Raw genomic sequence first — 20,784 nt, forward strand, 5'->3', positions numbered from 1 at the left:
TTTACCTCTTTGAAACATTCTTGCTTTCAAACAAGGGCAAGAGCCAAGATCACTTTGCTTCTAGCCTCTAGCTCCTGGTGAACCGGTGGCTATGACTCTTGCTTTGCATCCAGGCTACCCAGGTTTAATTCCTGGACAGGAAACTAAAATTTCTCTTCAGGACTGCTCACTGTTCTCCCCTTGAGAGCAATCTCACCAATCTAGGTCATCACAGAGCACCAGGCTAGGCTCCCTGTATTATATAGCAGATTTCCACTAGCTGTTTTACATATGGTAGTGTATATATGACAATGCTACTTTCTCCATTCATCTTACCCTCTCCTTCCCCCACTGTGTCCACAAGTTCATTCTCTAGATCTATGTCTCCATTGTATCCCTGAAAATAGGTTCATCAGCACTATTTTTCTAGATTCCATATATATGCATTAATGTATGATATTTGTTTTGTTTTTCTTTCTGATTTACTTCACTCTGTGTAACAGGCTGTGGGATCATCCACCTCACTATAAATGACTTAAATTCATTCTTCTTATGGCTGAATAATATTCCATTGTACATACATATGACATCTTCTTTATCCATTCATAAGTCAATAGACATCTAGGTTGCTTCCATGTCATGGCTATTGTAAATAGTGCTTCAGTGAACATTGGGGTACATATGTCTGTTTGAATTGTGGTTTTCTCAGGGTATATGCTCAGTATTGGGATTGTTGTGTCATATGGTAATTTTATTCCTACTTTTTCAAGGAAACTCCATATTGTTCTCCATAGTGGCTGTATCAATTTACATTTCCACCAGCAGTGCAGGAGGAACACTTGTATATGACATTTGCTTTTTTTCTTACTGCTTTCCAAATTGTTTCTTTGTCTTTCAGTAATTAGATTTTAATGGTTCAATGTTTGTCTCTTTGGTTTTATCTTATTTGGAGTTATTAGGTTGGTGCAAAAGTAATAGAAGTATTGGACCCTGAATTTTAAATCATTATAACTAGACTCAAGCACATTTTTATTAATAAAAATAAGAACCATTACAATCAACCCATTTTTGCCAATGAGAAATAAGTTTATTCCTGTAGCAAAAAAAAAATCCATGCTTTGGGATTTGATGAACTCTTGGAAAACATTTTCTGTGTCTTGCTGGTTGTGAAAGCATTTTCCCTGCAAAAAGTTTTTGAGATGATTGAAGAAGTGGTAGTTGGTTGGGGAGAGGTCAGGTGAATGTGGAATATGAGGCAACATTTCATAGCCCAAATCACTCAACTTTTGAAATATTATTTGTGTAACATGCAGTCAGGCATCGTTGTGGAGAATTTGACCCTTTCTGTTGACCAATGCTGGATGAAGACATTGTAGTTTTCAGTGCATTTTATTGATTTTCTGAGCATACTTCACAGGTTTAATGGATTACCAGGATTCAGAGAGCTGTAGTGGATCATACTGTCAACAGACCACCAAACAGTGACCATGGCCCTTTTTTTTTGGTGCAAGTTTGGCTTTGGGAAGTGCTTTGGAGCTTCTTCTCCATCCAACCACTGAGCTGGTTGTTGTATAAAATCCAGTTTTTGTCACAATCCAATTGAGAAATGTTTCATTATTATTACATAGAATAAGAGAAGACAACACTTCAAAATGATGATTTCTTTTGATTTTTGGTTAGTTCGTGAGACATCCATGTATCCAGCTTTTTCACCTTTCCAATTTGCTTCAAATGCCAAACAACCATAAAATGGTTGACATTGAGTTCTTCAGAAACTTCTCATGTAGTTGTAAGAGGATTAGCTTCAATGATACTCCCGGTTCGTCATTGTCAACGTCCAATGGCCAGCCACTACACCATTCATCTTCAAGGCTCTCATCTCCTTTGCAAAACTTCTTGAACCACCACTGTACTGTATGTCTGTTAACAGTTTCTGGGCCAAATATTTTGTTGATGTTTGTGAATTTTCTCTGGTGATTTATGACCCATTTGAACTCTAGTAAGAAAATTGCTTGAATTTGTTTTTGTCTAACGTCATTTCCATAGTCTAAAATACATAGGGGTACTCTTTCTACCCCCTTCTGATGCCTATGTCAGAAGCTTTCTCTATCTCCTTTATACTTTAATAAAACTTTATTACACAAAAGCTCCAAGCGATCAAGCCTTGTCTCTGGCCCCGGATTGAATTCTTCTCCTCCGGGGGCCAAAAATCCCGGTGTATTCGTGTGATTCAACAACAACCTTTCAGAACTAATGTAATGTTAAACATGTGTCAACTATTTTTGACCTACTGAAGCACATAAAACTTTCCCTAACCCCACTCCAGTACTCTTGCCTGGAAAATCCCATGGATGGAGGAGCCTGGAAGGCTGCAGTCCATGGGATCGCTGAGGGTCAGACACGACTGAGCGACTTCACTTTCACTTTTCACTTTCATGCATTGGAGAAGGAAATGGCAACCTACTCCAGTGTTCTTGCCTAGAGAATCCCAGGGATGGAGAAGCCTGGTGGGCCGCCGTCTATGGGGTCGCACAAAGTCGGACATGACTGAAGCGACTTACTTAGCAGCAGCAGCAGCAAGAGTCATAGAGATTGTTTGTTTCTGAGTCTATCATCTAACAGGCTTTACTAAAGCCTGTTAGGCTTTAGTACTAATGGAACTAATGGAACTATAGCTTGGTCTTTGAAGAATTTGATCTTTGAAAGTAGCAATGTAATGAGAAGAACCAGATTGTTAATTGCACTTACTCTGAAATAAGCAAATAAGAATGTCCTCATACTTTGTAACTATTACATCTGCTAGAATTGAGAAAGTGAAAGTGTTTGTTAGTATCTCAGTCATGTTCGGCTCTTTGTAGTCTACCAGGCTCCTCTGTTCATGGAACTTTCCAAGCAAGAATACTGGAGTGGGTTGCCATTCCCTTCTCCAGGGGATCTTCCCAGCCCAGGGATTGAACCTGGGTATCCTGCATTGCAGGCAGATTCTTACCATTTAGCCATCCAAGGATTCTAGAATTGTGAATGTTATGTCAAATGTTTTATTATTTAGATCTTACTCTGAACTCTCTTACCTGTATCATTTGAATTTGGTCTCAAAATAAAATAAAATAAAATACATATAAAATAAACAGCAAGTAACAATTCATTAGGAAAAAAATTAAGCAATAAATGGACATTAAAATGATGTATAACATAACCACATGTATTTAAAATGTATTCCAATATCAAATGGTAAATTTCAACAATGCGGAACTGAAATTACTTTGGCACCAACCTAATAATTTAGCTCCTTGGATTTATATAGTCATATATTTCATGAAATTTGGGGTATTTTCAGCCAACATTTCTTGAAATAATTTTTCTACTCTTTTCTCTTTCTCTTCTCCTTTTTGAGATTCCCATACTGAATGTTATATTTCCATTTTTCTTGTTGTCCCACATAGTCCACTGGCTGTGTTCACTTTTCTTCATCCTTTTTTTCTTTCTCCTCTTCAGACTTGATAAATTTAATTGACTTGTCTACTGATTCATTGATTCTTTCTTCTGCCTGCTCAAATCTGCTCTTGAACCTCTCTAGTAAAATTTTTATTTCAGTTATTGTACTTTTCAACTTGACAACTGCTGTTTGTTTTTTTTTTTATCATTTGCATCACTTTGTTGCTAGTTCTACTTTTTCTATATGTCAATTTTCTGATCTGTTTAGTTCTTTCTCGTGGCTCTTTGAGCTCTTTAAGAAATATATTTTAAAGTTTTTATCTAGTAAGTCCGATAGCTAGCCTTCCTTAGGGATGTTTGCTGTTCTTTTCCTTTGAATGAGCCATCTTCTCCTGTTTTTTTTTTTTTTTTTTTGTACCCTTGTTATTTTGTGGAAGTTGGATATTTAATACTCATAATGTGGTAACTTTAGAAATCATATTCTCCTCCTTTCCATGATTTTCTATTTATTGTTTGATTGTTGAAGGCTACAATAGTTTGTTTTGAGACTTTTTCAAACACTCTTATAAGATTATTCCTTTTACTGTGTGCTCAATGAAGTAGCACTTCCTTTAAGACAGTTAATCTTTTGAGAGATTTTCAGATTTCCCAGGAGCTGGAACACATAACCAAGTTTTAAAAAATACCAAAAATGTAAAAGATAAAACAATCTTTTTTTTTTTTTTTTCAAATTTTTGCAGACTGACTCTGCTTGGATGGTCCTTCACTGTCTAGCTAAGCTTGCCCTGAGCCCAAGAATCTGCATGGGGTGAAAGATTAAGTCATTCTCAGTACTTTTCTCAGTGTTCCTCTTGCCTAGACATGTCCTTAGCTTTCTTAATTTTTTCTGAATTCTCCTATATAGGTTATATTCTCAGTCATATGTGATCACTGAAGTCTATATTTTATTGCCTTAGTTGTCAGTTAGTATTTTGACAGAATTTCCTTAAATAGCTGAAGCCAAAACAAGAAAATAAAAAAAGATAAAGAAAAAGGGGGAAATACTCTCTCAGTCTTTGTAGATTGGATATTTGTTTTGGGGATACTCCTTCAACATTTACCCTGTCCATTTACAACTCTGCCTTAGGCTTTACTTCCTGCATGCCTAGAGCATTAAGGTTAACCAGAGATGAAAAATGGGGATTTCTCAGGCCTTTTCTGAACATGCATCCAGCTGTGGTCATGTGCATAGCTTCATGATTCCTCAGTATAACAGAGGAGCTTTTCAAAACCTTTATTTCACCGTATATTTCCTTCCCAAACCTCTTCCCTTCTAGATCCTTCGTAGTTTCATTGCTTCTTCTGACTGTTAGCCGTAGTCTCAGTTTGCTTGGCCAATGGTTTTCCCTTTAAATGTTTTGAACACATGCTGCTAGGGAAGGTGCCTCAGTCTTGGGAATGCTCAGAGTGAGATGAAACAAGGCAAACCCTTTTACTGTTTTTTTCAGGTTTCCACCAGACAGGCCAAAACAAACACAATTCTTTGAGAAAATGTCTTTATTACTTCCTTTGGCACTAGCAACTTGCACCATGAGTGCAGTCTACTAACTCCATAGACACCACAAATCTGAAGTTGTAGGACTTTGTTACCACAATGCAAACACTTTTATCTTCATTAAGCTTTTGAAAACTTAAGGTCGTAAGTTTTTGGCTAGATCCCAGAGTCCTGGAAAAGTTGATTCTAACAGTTGTTGTTTTTTTTTTTTCCCCACTTTATTAATTGGTGTTGTATTGCTCTGGCATTTTTGGTAATATAACCTCCTGGAATTTGTTATGTTTTAAAACAGCTTTAATTATTGGGAAAATCTTCCTTGGGTCAAACTTAGGTAGGTTTTGTAGTTTTCTACTGTATATTCAAGTTATGCTATTTAGGTAGTATAAAGTACATCTCATTTCTTTCCCTTTGTCTGGCAGACTTCCTAATTTTTGAAGTCAGTAATTATGTACATACTAAAATTTCTGCTTTGCAGTCTTGGCAGAATACAGTTCCTTTCACTGTTGCTCCTAATGCTGTGGTTTCAAATGTATTTCTATCCTATTTCTGCTACTCTGTTTTTCCTTAGTGTGACATCTTAAAGAACAGAACACAATATTCTAGGTGTGGTTGACAAGCAGGGTGAAACTTCCACTAGTTTTATTGAAGTTACTCAAGATCACATTAACTTTTTGGTAGCAAAATTACACTATTGATTTACATTAAATTTAATCAAGTAAACCCCTAAGTATAATTCATACATGTTACTGTTAAATTCAGCCCCACTTCCATTGACTATGTGTCTATATGTCAAGTTGATTGGTCTAGTCTGAATTTCCTTGCAGGAAACATAGGGATAGTCATATTCATTGTTTCATTGCTTGCCATATGAAATACTTGGAACACATATAAAGTATTTTTTTTCTGTCTTTCCTTTACCCTCACCTAATTTCTTTACTTTCTTAATCCCTACCTAATCTCTTAATTTAAAAATTTTGATGACTAGGTACAACCCCAAGATTCAGATTTTTTTTTTGTCTGAGGTGTGTCATGATTTTTTTAATTACTTCATATTATTCTAATGTACAACCAAAGTTGAGACTCACTTGCCTTGCTGTGCTGTGCTCAGTCACTTCAGTCGTGTCTGACTCTTTGTGACACTATACACCATAGCCTGCCAGCCTCCTCTGTCCATGAGATTCTCCAGGCAAGAATCCTGGAGTGGGTTGCCATGCCTTCCTCCAGGGGAATCTTCTTGACCCAGGGATCCAACCCACATCTCCCGTGTCTCTTGTGTTACAACAGATTCTTTACAGCTGAGTCACTGGGGAAGCCCCAGTTGCCTTGAGGAAGAGAGAAACAGAAAATCAAACAAAAGAAATAGCTAACATTTACCATGTACTCCAATGTATTAATCTTCCAACTGTTTTTGAAAGTGGATACTACTTGTTGTTCTCATCCACATTTTATACTCAAGAAAGCCACAGCACAGAAAGGTTAAGAAATTTGCCTGTGTATGTCATACAGCAGGTAAGTCCAGAATCCAGATTCAAATTTAGGGAGTCTGATTCTGGAGCCCAAGAGCTTAATCACTCCTCTAGGGTATCTCCTTCTGGTCTCCAGTGTTGATTTCTGTCACTGCTTCTCTGGTGTGTGTGATTCTCAGTTAGCTTTGGGGCCTATTATTTATTGGACATTCATCAGATAGGGCTTGTATGCATGCATCTCAGTCATGTCTGACTATTTGCAACCCCATGTACTGTAGCCCACAAGGCTCCTCTGTCCATGGGATTTTTCAGGCAAGAATACTAGAGTGGATTGCCATTTCCTTCTGTAGGGGATCTTCTCATTCCAGGAATTGAACCCACATCTCCTGTGTTTCCTGCATTGGCAGGTGGATTATTTACCACTGAGCCACCTGGGGAGCCCCCATATAAGGTTTAATATAGTCTAAAATACCTGTCATAAGTGGGTAAACAGCCAGACAGTTAAACTGGGAGAACAGTCTCACAAGCTCAATGAACAGCAGTAAAAGGGACTAGCAGGGGATTGGATAACAGAAAAACCATGCAAATACTATGATGTCCAAAAAAATGATGATAGGAAAAAAAGGTATAGTAAGATCTAGGAAAAGCAATCAGGATTCCTGAAATTGTAGGAAGCAAAGAGTCGCTGTACCAGAAAAAAATTATATACCTTTGTTCAGGATTTACACAGGAGATTAAAAGCAGATTAATTTCTGTGAGTTGGGCAAACTATGCAAGTACAGACTAGAGGCTAGAAACTTAGAAAGTTTGAGTGAGCCCTAGCATTCTGACTCCTAAGAAGAAAAGAGTAAGGGAGATATGACTATGAATTGCAGAAAAAGGAAGTGTTCTATTGTACTTAATTTTTTATAGTAAAATACATATGACATAAAATTTCCCATTCTAACCATCTTAATCAGTAACATTAAGTACAATCACAATGTTGTGCAACTAGCACCACTATCTAGTTCCAGACATTTTTCATAACCCCAAAGAGAAACACCATAATCATTAAGCAGCCACTCTCCCTTCCTCTGTGTCCCCAGCCACTGGAAACCATAAATCTACTTTCTGTCTCTGAAGAATTGCTTACTTTGGATATTTCACATAAATGGAATCATTTATAATGTGGCCTTTTGTGTCTGGATTCTTTCGGCATAATGTTTTCAACATTTATCCATGTTGTAGCATGTATCAGTATTTCATTTTATAGCTGAATAACTTTCCATTCTATAGATACATCAGTATAACACTTTGTTTTTTCACTCATCCATTGGTGGAAAATTTGATTGTTTTAACTTTTGGGCCATTGTGAATAATACTGCTATGAATATTCATGTAAAATATTTGAATACTTGTTTTCAGTTATTTTGTGTGTATACCTAGAAGTGAAATTGCTGGATTATACAATTCTATTTTTAACTTTAAGAACCACCAAAATTTTCCCCCCTTTTACATTTTCACCAGCAATGTAAGAGTGTGTCATTTTCTCTGCATCTTGCCAACATTTTTCAATTTTTAAAATGATAGCTATCCAACTGTGTATAAAATGTTATCTCACTGTGACTTAGATTTATATTTCTTGAATGATAAATGGCATTTATCATTTTTTGTGTGATTACTGGCCATTTGTATAACCTCTTTGGACAAGTATCTATTCAAGTCCTGTGTCCATTTTTTTGTTGGACTTTTTCTGGTTTAATTGTTGAGTTTCAAGTAATTTTAAATATATATTTTGGATAGTAGACCTATATATATATATAGTAGACCATATATATATATGGTTTGAAACTGCTTACTGCCATTCTGTTGTCTTTTCATTCTCTTGAAATATCCTTTGATGTACAAAAGCTTTTAAGTTTTATGAAATCCAATTTATCAATTTTTTCTTGTTACTTTTGATTTTTAGCCCCTTACAAAGCCAAGATCATAAAAGTTTACTCCTGTGTAAAGTTCTTAGAAGAAAACATAGACAGTACACTCTCTGACATAAATCACAGTAAGATTCTGCTATTTACTTTATTGTTTGGGGCTTGTTTTTGTTGGTCTTTTCTTTTTTTGTGTTTCCTGTATAGAGAAGTTCCTTCAGCACTTGTTGTAAAGCTGGCTTGAAGGTGAATTTTCTTTTGCTTATCTGTAAAGCTTTTGATTTCTTGGATGGATATGAATGAGACTGTTGCTGAGTAGACTAATCTTGGCTGTAAGTTTCTTTTCCTTTCATCACTTTAAATATATCCTACCACTCCCTTCTGGGCTGCCATGTTTCTGTTGAAACATCAGCTGTTACTCTTATGGGAATCCCCATATTTGTTACTTATTGCTTTTCTCTTGATGTTTTTAATATTTGTTCTTTGTGTTTAATTTTTGTTAATTTGATTAATATGTGTCTTGGTATGTTTCTCTTTGTGTTTTTCCAGTATGCAATTATCTGAGCTTCCTGGACTTGGGTTGCTATTTCCTTTAACATATTATGGAAGTTTTCAACTGTAATCACCTCAGATATTTTCTCATGTCCTTTCTTTTTCTCTTCTTCTGGGACCCTTATAATTCTAAGGTTGGTGCATATAATTTTATTCCAGATAATCTCTAAGACTGTCCTCATTTTGTTTCATTCTTTATTTTACTCTACTTAGTTTCGTGCAAAAATAATTTCAGTTTTTCATTGTTGAAGTTTGCCATTTGATATTGGAATACATTTTTAAATAAATGTGGTTATGTGATACATCATTTTAATGAACATTTCTTGCTTTATGGGTTTTTTTGTTGTTAATATTGCTGTTTATTTTATATGGATTTTAGACTATTGAAATGATGTTAGACAAAAAATATATTCAAGCAATTTTCTTACTAGAGTTCAAAATGGGTTGTAAAGCAAGTGAGACGATTCACAATATCAAAACGCATTTGCCCCAGAAACTGCTAATGAACATACAGTGCAGTGGTGGTTCAAGAAGTTTTACAAAGGAGGTAGTGTCCAGTCATTGGTAGTTGACAACGACCAGCTGAGAGCATCATCAAAGCTGATCCTCTTACAACTACACGAGAAGTTGCCAAAGATCTCAACACCAACCATTCTGTGGTCATTTGGCATTTGAAGCAAATTGGAAAGGTGAAAAAGCTCGATAAGTGAGTACCTCATGAACTGACTAAAAATTAAAAAAAAAAAATCATTTTGAAGTGTCATATTCTGTTATTCTATGCAACAACAATGAACTCTTTCCCAATCAGATTGTGACATGTGATGAAATGTTGATTTTATGCAATAACCAGCAATTACCAGCTCAGTAGTTGGACAGAGAATAAGCTCAAAATAATTTCCCAAAGCCAGATTTGCACCAAAATAAAGGGTCATGGTCACTGTTTGGTTGTCTGCTACTGGTCTGATCCACTATAGCTTTCCAAATCCCAGTGAAACTATTCCATCTGAGAAGTATGCTGAGAAAAATCAATGAGATGTACTGAAAATGCAACACTTGCAGTGAGCACTGGTCAACAGAATGGGCCCAAGTTTTCTCCACAACAATGCCTGACCACACGTCACACAACCAGTGGCCATGGAGCCAAATTATCTGGAGTGGAGTCTTAGCTGGACCATTTACCATCTATGTGACCTTGGGCTAATTATAACTTCTTTGTATCTCAATGTATTTCATGTAAATTAGGATAATAATATTACTGTCTACAAAGGATTGCTTTTTTTCATTTTTGCTTTCATCTTGTTCTTTTTATGTTGAGGTATAGTTGATTTACAATATTATATGAGTTTCAGGTGTGCAACATACTGATTCACAATTTTAAAAGATTATATTCCATTATGGTTATTGTAAAATATTGGGTATATTCCCTGTTTTGCACAATTGATCCTTGTAACTTATTTATTTCATACATAGTAGTTTGAACCCCTGAACTCCCTACCTCTATCTTGCCTCTCCTCCATTCTTTGTTCTCCATATCTGTGAGTCTATTTCTTTCTTTTTTTTTTTAATTTCTTTTTTTTTTAAATCTTGGCTGCACTCAATCTTTGTTGCAGAATGGGGGCTTCTCTTATTGCGATGCTTGGGCTTAATTGCCCCATGGCATGTGCGGTCAGAGTTCCCTGACCCAGAGATCAAATCCATGTCCCCTGCATTGGAAGGCAGATTCTTAACCACTGGATAAGCAAAAAATCCCCCTATTTTTGTTGTTGTTATACTCACAAGTTTATTTTTTATATTCCACACATAAGTGATATCATACTGTAATTGTCTCTCACTGTCTGACTTATTTAACATTATACCCTCAATGTTAATCCATGTTGTACAAATAGTAAAATTTCATTCTTTCAGAATTGCATTGCATTGTGTGTATATATATATATATATATAATATATATATCAGATCAGTCGCTCAGTCATGTCCAACTCTTTGTGACCCCATGAATCACAGCACGCCAGGCCTCCCTGTCCATCACCAACTCCCGGAGTTCACTCAGACTCATGTCCATCAAGTCAGTGATGCCATCCAGCCATCTCATCCTCTGTCGTCCCCTTCTCCTCTTGCCCCCAATCTCTCCCAGCATCAGAGTCTTTTCCAATGAGTCAACTCTTCGCATGAGGTGGCCAAAGTACTGGAATTTCAGCTTTAGCATCATTCCTTCCAAAGAAATCCCAGGGCTGATCTCCTTTAGAATGGACTGGTTGGATCTCCTTGCAGTCCAAGGGACTCTCAAGAGTCTTCTCCAACACCATAGTTCAAAAGCATCAATTCTTCAGCACTCAGCTTTCTTCACAGTCCAACTCTCACATCCTATATATATATACCAAATCTCCTTTTCCATTCATCTGTTGATGGACTCTTAGGTTGCTTCCATATCTTGGCAATTGTAAATAAGGCTGCTGTGAACATTGGAATGCATGTATCTTTTTGAATTAGTGTTTTGTTTTTTTTTTTTTTCAGATATATTCCCAGAAGTCCAATTGCTGAGTCATACAGTAGCACTAATTTGAGTTTTATTAGGAACTTCCATTTTGTTTTCTGTAGTGGCTGCACCGATTCACATTCCTACCAACAGCTCCCTTTTCTCCACATCCTCACCAACATTTCTCATTTGTATTTTGTTATTGTTGTTGATAACCATTCTGACAGTTTTGAGGTGATATCCCATTGTGGTTTTAATTTTCATTTCTCTTATAATTAATAATATTCAGCATCTTTTCATGTGCCTGTTGGTCATCTTTGACATCTTCTTTAGAAAGGACTTCTGCTCATTGTTTATTCAGCACTTTTTTTTTTTGGAAGTTGAATTGTATGAACCACTTATATATTTTGGGTATTAACTTCTTATTGGACATGTCATTTGCAAAATTTTCTTCCATTCAGTAGGTTGTTTTTTTGTTTTGTTTTGTTTTGTCAATGTTTTTCTTTGCTGTGCAAAAGTTTTTATGTTAATTATGTCCCATTTATTTTTGCTTTTTATTTACTATTTATTTATAGTTGATTTGCAATATTGTGTTAGGTACACATCAGAATGATTCAGTGACTTTTTCCCAATTATATACCACTATATGTTATCATAAACTATTCAGTAAATTCTTATTGCTTATATATTGAATATATAGTAATTTGTGTTAATCTCTTACTCCTAATTTATTCCTCTCCCTCCTTCACCCCTTTGGTAACCAAAGTATTTTTTCTATCTAAGACCTTCTTGCTCTTTTGTATATAGATTCATTTATATTGTTTTTAGATTCCACATGTAAGTGAAATAGTATTTGTCTTTCTGTATGACATACTTCACTAAGTGTAATATTCTCTGGCTTCATTTATGTTTCTGCAAATGGCACTATTATATTATTTTATAATATTCCATTATATATATTCCACATCTTAAGCAATCATCTTTTGAAGAGCACCTGAGTTGTTTACATTTCCTGGCTCCTGTAAGTAGTGATGCTAGGAACATTAGGGTGCATATATCTTTTTGAATTAAGGCTTTGTCTTTTCCAGATATATGCCCAGTGGTTGGATTGCTGGATGATATGGTAGCTCTATTTTTAATTTTATGAGGAACTTCAGTAGTTCCTTCCACAGTGGCTGCATCAATTTATATTGCATTCCCACCAGTAGTTGGGAGGTTTCCATCCATTTTCTCCACACCCTTTCCAACATTTATCTGTAGATATTTTGATCATAGCCATTCTGACTGTTTTGAGCTGATATTATGGTTTTTGATTTGCATTTCTCTAAGAGGTAGTGAAATTGAACATCTTTCCATGGGCTTATAGCACATCTGTACATATTCTTTGGAAAAATGTCTATTTAGGTTCTATTCATTTTTTTTAAATTGGGATGTATGTTATTTTGGTATTGAGTGATAAAAAGAGTTCTCTGTATATTTTGCATATTAACCACTTGTGTATTGCATCATTTGCAAATGCTTCTCATTTTCTCTGTTATCTTTTTATTTTGTTCATGGTTTCCTTAGCTGTACAAAAGTTTTTAAGTTTGATTATGCCCCATTTGTTATTTTTTGCTTTAATTCCTTTTGCCTTTGGAGACTGATCTAAGAGTAAAGTTAAAAAATAAAATAAAATAAAAAATAAAAAAAAGAAATTATTGCTATGAAGAATGTCAGAGAATGTTTTGTCTATATTCCCTTTTAGGAATTTTATGGTGTCATGTCCTACATTTTTTTTTTCTTTTAAATTTTATTTTATTTTTAAACTTTACATAATTTTATTAGTTTTGCCAAATATCAAAATGAATCCGCCACAGGCATACATGTGTTCCCCATCCTGAACCCTCCTCCCTCCTCCCTCCCCACACCATCCCTCTGGGTCGTCCCAGTGCACCAGCCCCAAGCATCCAGTATCGCGCATCGAACCTGGACTGGCAACTCGTTTCTTACATGATATTCTACATGTTTCAATGTCACTCTCCCAAATCTTCCCACCCTCTCCCTCTCCCACAGAGTCCATAAGACTGTTCTATACATCAGTGTCTCTTTTGCTATCTCGTACACCAGGTTATTGTTACCATCTTTCTAAATTCCATATATATGCGTTAGTATACTGTATTTATGTTTTTCCTTCTGGCTTACTTCACTCTGTATAATAGGCTCCAGTTTCATCCACCTCATTAGAACTGATTCAAATGTATTCTTTTTAATGGCTGAGTAATACTCCATTGTGTATATGTACCATAGCTTTCTTATCCATTCATCTGCTGATGGACATCTAGGTTGCTTCCATGTCCTGGCTATTATAAACAGTGCTGCGATGAACATTGGGGTACACGTGTCTCTTTCCCTTCTGGTTTCATGTTTTTAAACCATTTTGATTTTATTTTGTATAATGGCATGAGAAAGTGTTACCTTTTTGTTGATGTATAAGTACAGTTTTCACATACCACTTTTTGAACAGACTGGCTTTTCTCTATGTATATTATAGCCTCTTTTATTATAGATTAATTGATCATCTGTGAGTGAATTTATTACTGGTCTCTCTGTTCTGTTCCAATTATCTACATGAATGTTTTTGTGCCAGTTTCACGTTACTTTTACTGTAGCTTTCTGTTATAGTCTGAAGTCTGGAAAGATTATGCCCCCAGCTTTGGCCCTTTTCCTCAGGATTGCTTTAGCAATTCTGCGTCTTTGTAGTTCCATATAAATTTTAGAACTATTCATTTTAGCTCTGTGAAAAAGGTCATTGGAATTCTGATAGAGGATAGCATTAAAACTGTAGATTTATTTGAGTAGTTTGTCCATTTTAACAATATTAATTTTTCAGATCCAGAAACAATGCATACCTTTTTATTTCATTGAATCATCTTCAGTTTCCTTTATCAGTGTTTTATAGTTTTCAGCAGATGGGTCTTTCATCTCTTTGATTAAGTTTATTTCTAGATATTTTATTATTTTTGATGCCATTTTAAATGGAAATTTTTTCTTCATTTTCTCTTTCTGATGAAATCCAAGAGACTTCTGTATATTAACCTTGTATCCTGTTACCCTGCTGAATTCACATATTAGATCTCACAGTTTTTGTGTGACAGCTTTAGGGGTATTTATATAGAGTATTATGTCACCTGCAAATAGTGGCAATTTTGCTTCTTCTTTTCCAGTTTATATAACTTTTGTTTCCTTTTCTCATCAGGTTCCAATACTATGTTGAATATAAGTGGCAAGAATAGGCATCCCTGTTATGTTCCTGAATTTAATGGGAAGGCTGATTGTTTAATACTGAGTATGATATTAGCTGCAGCATTGTCGTATATGGCCATTACTGCATTCAGGTATGTTCTATCTATGTTCACTTTCTGGAATTTTTAATGTAAGTGGAAGGGTGTTAAATTTTGTCAGAAGAACCTTTCTGCCAATGCAGGTGATGAAGAAGACTGGGTTCAATCCCTGGGTCAGAAAGATCCCCTGCAGTAGGAAATGGCAACCTACTCCAGTATTCTTGCCTGGAAAGCTCCATGGACAGAGGACCCTAGTGGACTACAGTCCATGGGGTCACACAAAGTCAAACACGACAGAGTGACTAAACACATACTGAAACAATCACAAGGTTTTTATTATTCAGTGTGTTAATATGGTATATCCCATTGATTTGTCAATATTGAAAAAGGTATACATCCCTGGAATAAACACCAGTTGATTTGGGTAAACAATTGATTTGATATATTTTTGGATTTGGATTACTAATATTTCTTGAGGACTGTTGCATATATGTTAATAAGTGATATTTGCCTGTGATTTTCTTTCTGCTTTTGTTATGTCTTTGGTTTTGATATTGAAAGAGTTAAAAATTAAGGCCCTTTAAGGAGTAGGTGAATATTCTCACTCATGCTTTCCTTAAATCTTGTGCAACAATGTATCTTGCTTGAGAACTGACTTTTCTTTAGGAGCTAATGATCACCCAGCACAAGGTCTTACTCATGAAAATGCTTTTCTTAGATTCATGTTAATAATTTTAATTGTAACAAATCTTGCCTTGAAACCTGTTTCTCAAGACTTGTACCCCTGATTACATAGCAACAGTATATCTTGCCCAGAGACATTGCCTAGAACACATTCTCCCAGGCTAATCTTGTGTCAAAGTTATCTCAGGATGTATGCCTTGGGAAAGGGTCTAGTGTAACTCTTACAACCTTGATATATTCTTTTTATCTGTTTTCAGCAGCTAGCAGAAGAGTATATACTGCCCTACCCAAATTAGCAATGTGGATACTCTCTTGCTCCCTTCTGATGTCTATATCAGAAGCTTTTTCTGTCACTTTCACTTTAAATAAAAATCTACACAAATCTCTGACTGAGACTGTCTTTGGTTCTGGAGTTAAATCTTCTCATTCAGAGACCACTAATCTGGCAACACTATTCACTATACACATAAGCTATCAATATCAGGGTAATGCTGGCCTCATAGAAAGACTTTGGAGGCATTGTTTCCTCTGTATTTTTTTTAATCATTTGAGAAAAATAGGTTTTATCTCTTCTCTAAATGTTGTACTCACAGATAAGTACAGTCTCTAAAGAATGGGCCAGTGAGCAATAGAAAATATGAACATAACAATGGCTAGTAATGAAATCAAATCAGCAATTATAAAAATGCCCCCAAAACAGAAGTACAGGAGGAGATGGCTTCACAGGTGAATTCTGCCAGCATTTAGAGTTGTTCAGCTTCTTTTCATTTGTTTATTAGCCATCTATATGCCTTCTTGGGAGAAATGTCTATTTAGGGCTTTTGCCCACTTTTTGATTGAGTTGTTTGTATTTCTGGTATTGAGTTATATGGGCTATTTGTGTATTTTGGAAATAAATCTTTTGTCAGTTGTTTCAATTGCTATTATTTTCTCCCATTCAGAGGGCTGTCCTTTCACCTTGTTTATAGTTTCCTTTGCTGTGCAAAAACTTTTAAGTTTAATTAGGTCCAACTTGTTTACTTTTGCTTTTATTTCCATTACTCTAGGAGGTAGATAGAGGATCCTGGTGTGATTTATGTCATAGACTGTTCTGCTAAGAGTTTTCTTCTAAGAGTTTTATAGTATCTCATCTTACATTTAGGTCTTCAATCCATTTTGAGTTTATCTTTGTGTATGGTGTTAAGAAGTGTTCTAATTTCATTCTTTTAACATGTATCTGTCCAGTTTTCCCAGCACCAATTATTGAAGAGACTATCTTTGCCCCATTGTATATTCTTCCCTCCTTTGTCAAAATTAAGGTGCCCATAGGTGCATGGGTTTATCTCTGGGCTTTCTATCTTGTTCCGTTTGTCTCTATTTCTGTTTTATGCCAGTACCATACTGTCTTGATGACTGTAGCTTTGTAGTATAGTCAAAAATCAGGAAAGTGGATTCTTCTGGTTCCATTCTTCTTTCTCAAGGTTGCGTTGGCTATTCAGGGTCTTTTCCATTTTCATGTGAATTATGAGATATTTTTGTTCTAGTTCTGTGAAAAATGCCATTTGTAATTTGAAATCTGTACTTCTTGTTTCAAAATAACAAAGGATCTCTCCAATGCTGCTGCTACAGTGATTTTGTTAAAATGCTATGGTCAATATGCCAGCAAATTGGGAAAACCCAACATTGTCTACAGGACTGGAAAAGGTCAGTTTTCATACCAATCCCAAAGAAAGCCGATGCCAAAGAATGTTAAAAGTAACACATAATTACACTCATTTCACATACTAGAAAGTAATGCTCAAAGTTCTCCACACTAGCCTTCAACAGTATGTGAACCAAGAACTTCCAAATGGTCAAGCTGGATTTAGAAAAGGCAGAGGGACCAGAGATCAAACTGCCTACATCTGGCGGATCATAGAAAAAGCAAGAGAATTCCAGAAAAACATCTACTTCATTGACTACTCTAAAGCCTTTGACGGTGTGGATCACATCAAACTGTGGATAATTCTTCAAGAGATGGGAATACCACCTTACCTGCCTCCTGTGAAACCTGTATGCAGGTCAAGAAGTGACACCTAGAACCAGATATGGAACAAGGGACTGGTTCCAAATTGGGAAAGGAGTACATCAAGGCTGTATATTGTCACCCTGCTTATTTAATTTATATGCAGAGTACCTCATGCAAAATGCCAGAGTGGATGAAGCACAAGTTGGAATCAAGATTGCTGGGGAAAATATCAATTAACTCAGATATGCAGATGACATCACCCTTATGGCAGAAAGTGAAGAGGAACTAAAGAGACTAGTGATGAAGATGAACGAAGAGGTTGAAAAACTTGGCTTAAAACTCAACATTCAAAAACTAAGATCACAGCATCCGATGCCATCACTTCATGGCAAGTAGATGGGGAAACAATGTAAACAGTGACAGACTTTATTTTCCTGGGCTCCAAGGAAAAGCTTTATTTTCCTGCAGTCACCATCACTGCAGATGGTGACTGCAGCCATGAAATTAAAAGATGCTTGCTCCCTGGAATAAAAGCTATGACCAAACTAGACAGCATATTAAAAAGCAGAGACATTACTTTGCCAACAAAGGTCCGTCTAGTCAAAGCTATGGTTTTTCCATTAGTCATGTATAAATGTGAGATTTGAACCATAATGACAGTTGAGTGCCAAAGATTTGATGTTTTTGAACTGTGGTATTGGAGAAGACTCTTGAGAGTCCCTTGACAGCAAGGAGATCCAAACAGTCCATCCTAAAGGAAATCAATCCTGAATATTCATTGGAAGGACTGATGCTGAAGCTGAAGCTCCAATACTTTGGCCACTTGGTGAGAAGAGCTGGATTCATTAGAAAAGACCCTGATGCTGGGAAAGATTGAATGCAGGAGGAGAAGGGGATGACAGAGGATGAGATGGTTGGATGGCATCACCAATTCCATTGGCATGAGTTTGCACAAGTTCTGGGAGTTGGTGAAAGACAGGGAAGCCTGGCGTGCTGTAGTCCACGGGGTTGCAAAGAGTTGGACATGACTGAGTAACTGAACAACAACAGTGCATTTAACATTTCTTTTAATGATGACTTGATGGTGCTCATGTCTTTCAGCTTTTGTTTATCTGGGAGGCGTTTTACCTTTCCAACAAATCCAAATGAGATCCTTGCCACATAGAGTGTTCTTATTTGTACATTTTCTTCTTCCATTACTTTAAATATATTTTGCCACGTACTTTTGGCTTGTAGATTTTCTGTTGAAAAGTCATCTGAAAGCCATATGAAAGTATTTGCATATGTCGTGTGTTTCTTTTCTCTTGCTGCTTTTAATATTTATTCTTTATCTTTTGTTTTTGCCATTTTAACTACAGGGATTCTTGTTGATTTCCTTTTTAGGTTAATCCTATTTGTCACTCTCAGTGCTTCTTGGACTTATATCTGTTTTTGTTTTTGTTTTGTTTTCCCATGTTAGGGAATTTTTCAGGTATGTCTTCAGTTATGTTTTCAACCCATTTGTGTCTCTCTTCTCCTTCTGAAACCCCCCTAATGCAAATATTAGGGAGGTTGTGCCCTTGATGTTTTCCCAGAGGTCTCTTGAAAACACCACCTTTCTTTTCATTTTTTAAAATATCTCTATTCAGCGTCAGTGTTTTCTGCTATTCTATTCCACCTCACTGGTTGGTTCCTCTATACTATTTAAAGTACTATGGTTTCCTCCTAGTGTATTTTCCTTTGCATTTGTTGTATTGTTCATCTTTGGTTGTTCTATATGTTTTCTAACTCATTGTCAAAATCTACTTAGCTACTTTCTCTGTGCATCCATTCTTCTCCTGAATTTTTTGTTCACCATTGTGATCACCATTCTGAATTCTTTTTTGGGCAGATTGCCTATGTCCACTTCACTCATCATTTTGAGTAGGTTCCTCTGTAAGCAAACTTATAGGTTACACAAACTTCTAATTGCTCTTAAGGGAAGGTTAAGTAGAAATACACATGTGAGACACTGTGGTGAAGATGAGTAGCTGCAGTCTTTGGACATTCAGCAGAAAGTCCACAGAACATTCTCCAGGAGGACTGGTAGTGATATTGGTGAATCAGGCCTCAGTGCCCAATGAAATTTGCAAGATATAGCAATACAAGGTATCTGGTCAAGGTAGTACTATAAGAAAGAGTATTACTGTAGCAGCAGCATTGCAGAGATACTTTGTTATTTTGAAACAAGAAGTACTTCAGGATTTCAAGTCAAAAGACACTGTTTTACAAAATTCCAATGGGATATATTGTATTATTTTATTGGAGACATTAATGTGTGTGATGTGCATGGTATGGTGTAAAAGGGATTATGTTTCCTGCAGTTTGTGAGCAGAGTATCCATTTTTATTTTCTTTTTAAGGACAGGGTCTTGGTAGGGAAGACCCTGAGAACCTAAGTCAAATAAGTCTGTCACTGCACTTCTTATGAATAAGGCTGCCTATTTTATCCTATACATGTGAGTGCCTTGCCTGGGAAAAGAATTTGTGTTGGTAGCTAACTTAGATATGCATAAACTCAATTTATATGGAAATCCACCTAACTCATTTAACAGAGAACTAAAGAATGAACCTATTTTGTAAACATTAGTATCAGTTGAGGTTTACATGGTATATTACAATTTTGGAGACTTTCAAGTTGGCAGAGGAGTAAGATGGGAAGATCACCTTCAGCCCCACAAACATAAAACAAAAATTTATCTGCATGTAGAACAACTACAGAACACCTTCTGAATGATGGCAGAGGACCCTAGACTTCCAAGAAGTCAAGCCAATCTCATCAGAATGAGGTAGGGCAAAAGATAAAGATTTAAAAAAAAAAAAAAAAGGACAACAGATTTCAGGAAGGAGACCTGAGCCCCAAAAGGTGGTCGTGAAGCAGGAAAAGTTTCCACATACTTGGAAACCTGCTCACAGATGGGATCAGGGGAGCTCAGAGGGGAATCTCAGAGGAGAGCATAGCGACAGTTGCTCTAAAGGCAAACTCGAGAGAATTAATGACAGAGATAATTTGTGAATGGCACTTCCCAGCCATGAAACAACTTGCACACTTGCAGCAAGTGGTGGCTTGGAGCTCAGGCTCATGCTTCGGGGGTCAGACATCAGGAAGAGGACTGGGGTTGACTGCCGTGATGATACTCTGAGGGGGCTAGTATGACATATCTGAGGGAGTCCAGGGAAAAGCCTGGGCCTGTCAGAGAGGCAAAAGATCATTGCCACAGGAATATTCTGACACAGTAAGCCCACAGAACATAGGACTCTGCATTCACAAAGCCTGTAGGGGGATGAGCCACCTGTGGTCTGCAACTCCAGATGTAAGAAACATGGCATCAGTCCCACAGGCAGAAGACCAGAGGCCACTATGGTCTTGACCTCAGGGCTCTCAGCAGCAACCAAGCTATGAGTGGGCATGGGCCACTGCCCACA

At 36.4% G+C, this 20,784-nt stretch overlaps 1 long non-coding RNA gene across 3 annotated transcripts in view; it reads left to right on the top strand.

Annotated features, from left to right (window-relative positions):
* Nucleotides 1–20,784, top strand: part of LOC101904366 (uncharacterized) — a 57,594-nt gene that overhangs the window by 22,433 nt on the left and 14,377 nt on the right. The window contains exons 1-2 of one of the 3 annotated variants that reach the window (XR_001495623.3): nucleotides 1–9,007; nucleotides 14,586–14,724. The exon at nucleotides 1–9,007 is cut by the window's left edge and continues 22,433 nt beyond it. This is a non-coding gene — a long non-coding RNA (uncharacterized lncRNA). Of the gene's footprint in view, nucleotides 14,725–20,784 lie in introns of all 3 variants that reach the window. The other 2 variants (XR_009493578.1, XR_009493577.1) reach the window with 2 other exon arrangements.

This window comes from Bos taurus, chromosome X, assembly GCF_002263795.3.
Source record: "Bos taurus isolate L1 Dominette 01449 registration number 42190680 breed Hereford chromosome X, ARS-UCD2.0, whole genome shotgun sequence".
NCBI lineage: Eukaryota > Metazoa > Chordata > Mammalia > Artiodactyla > Bovidae > Bos > Bos taurus.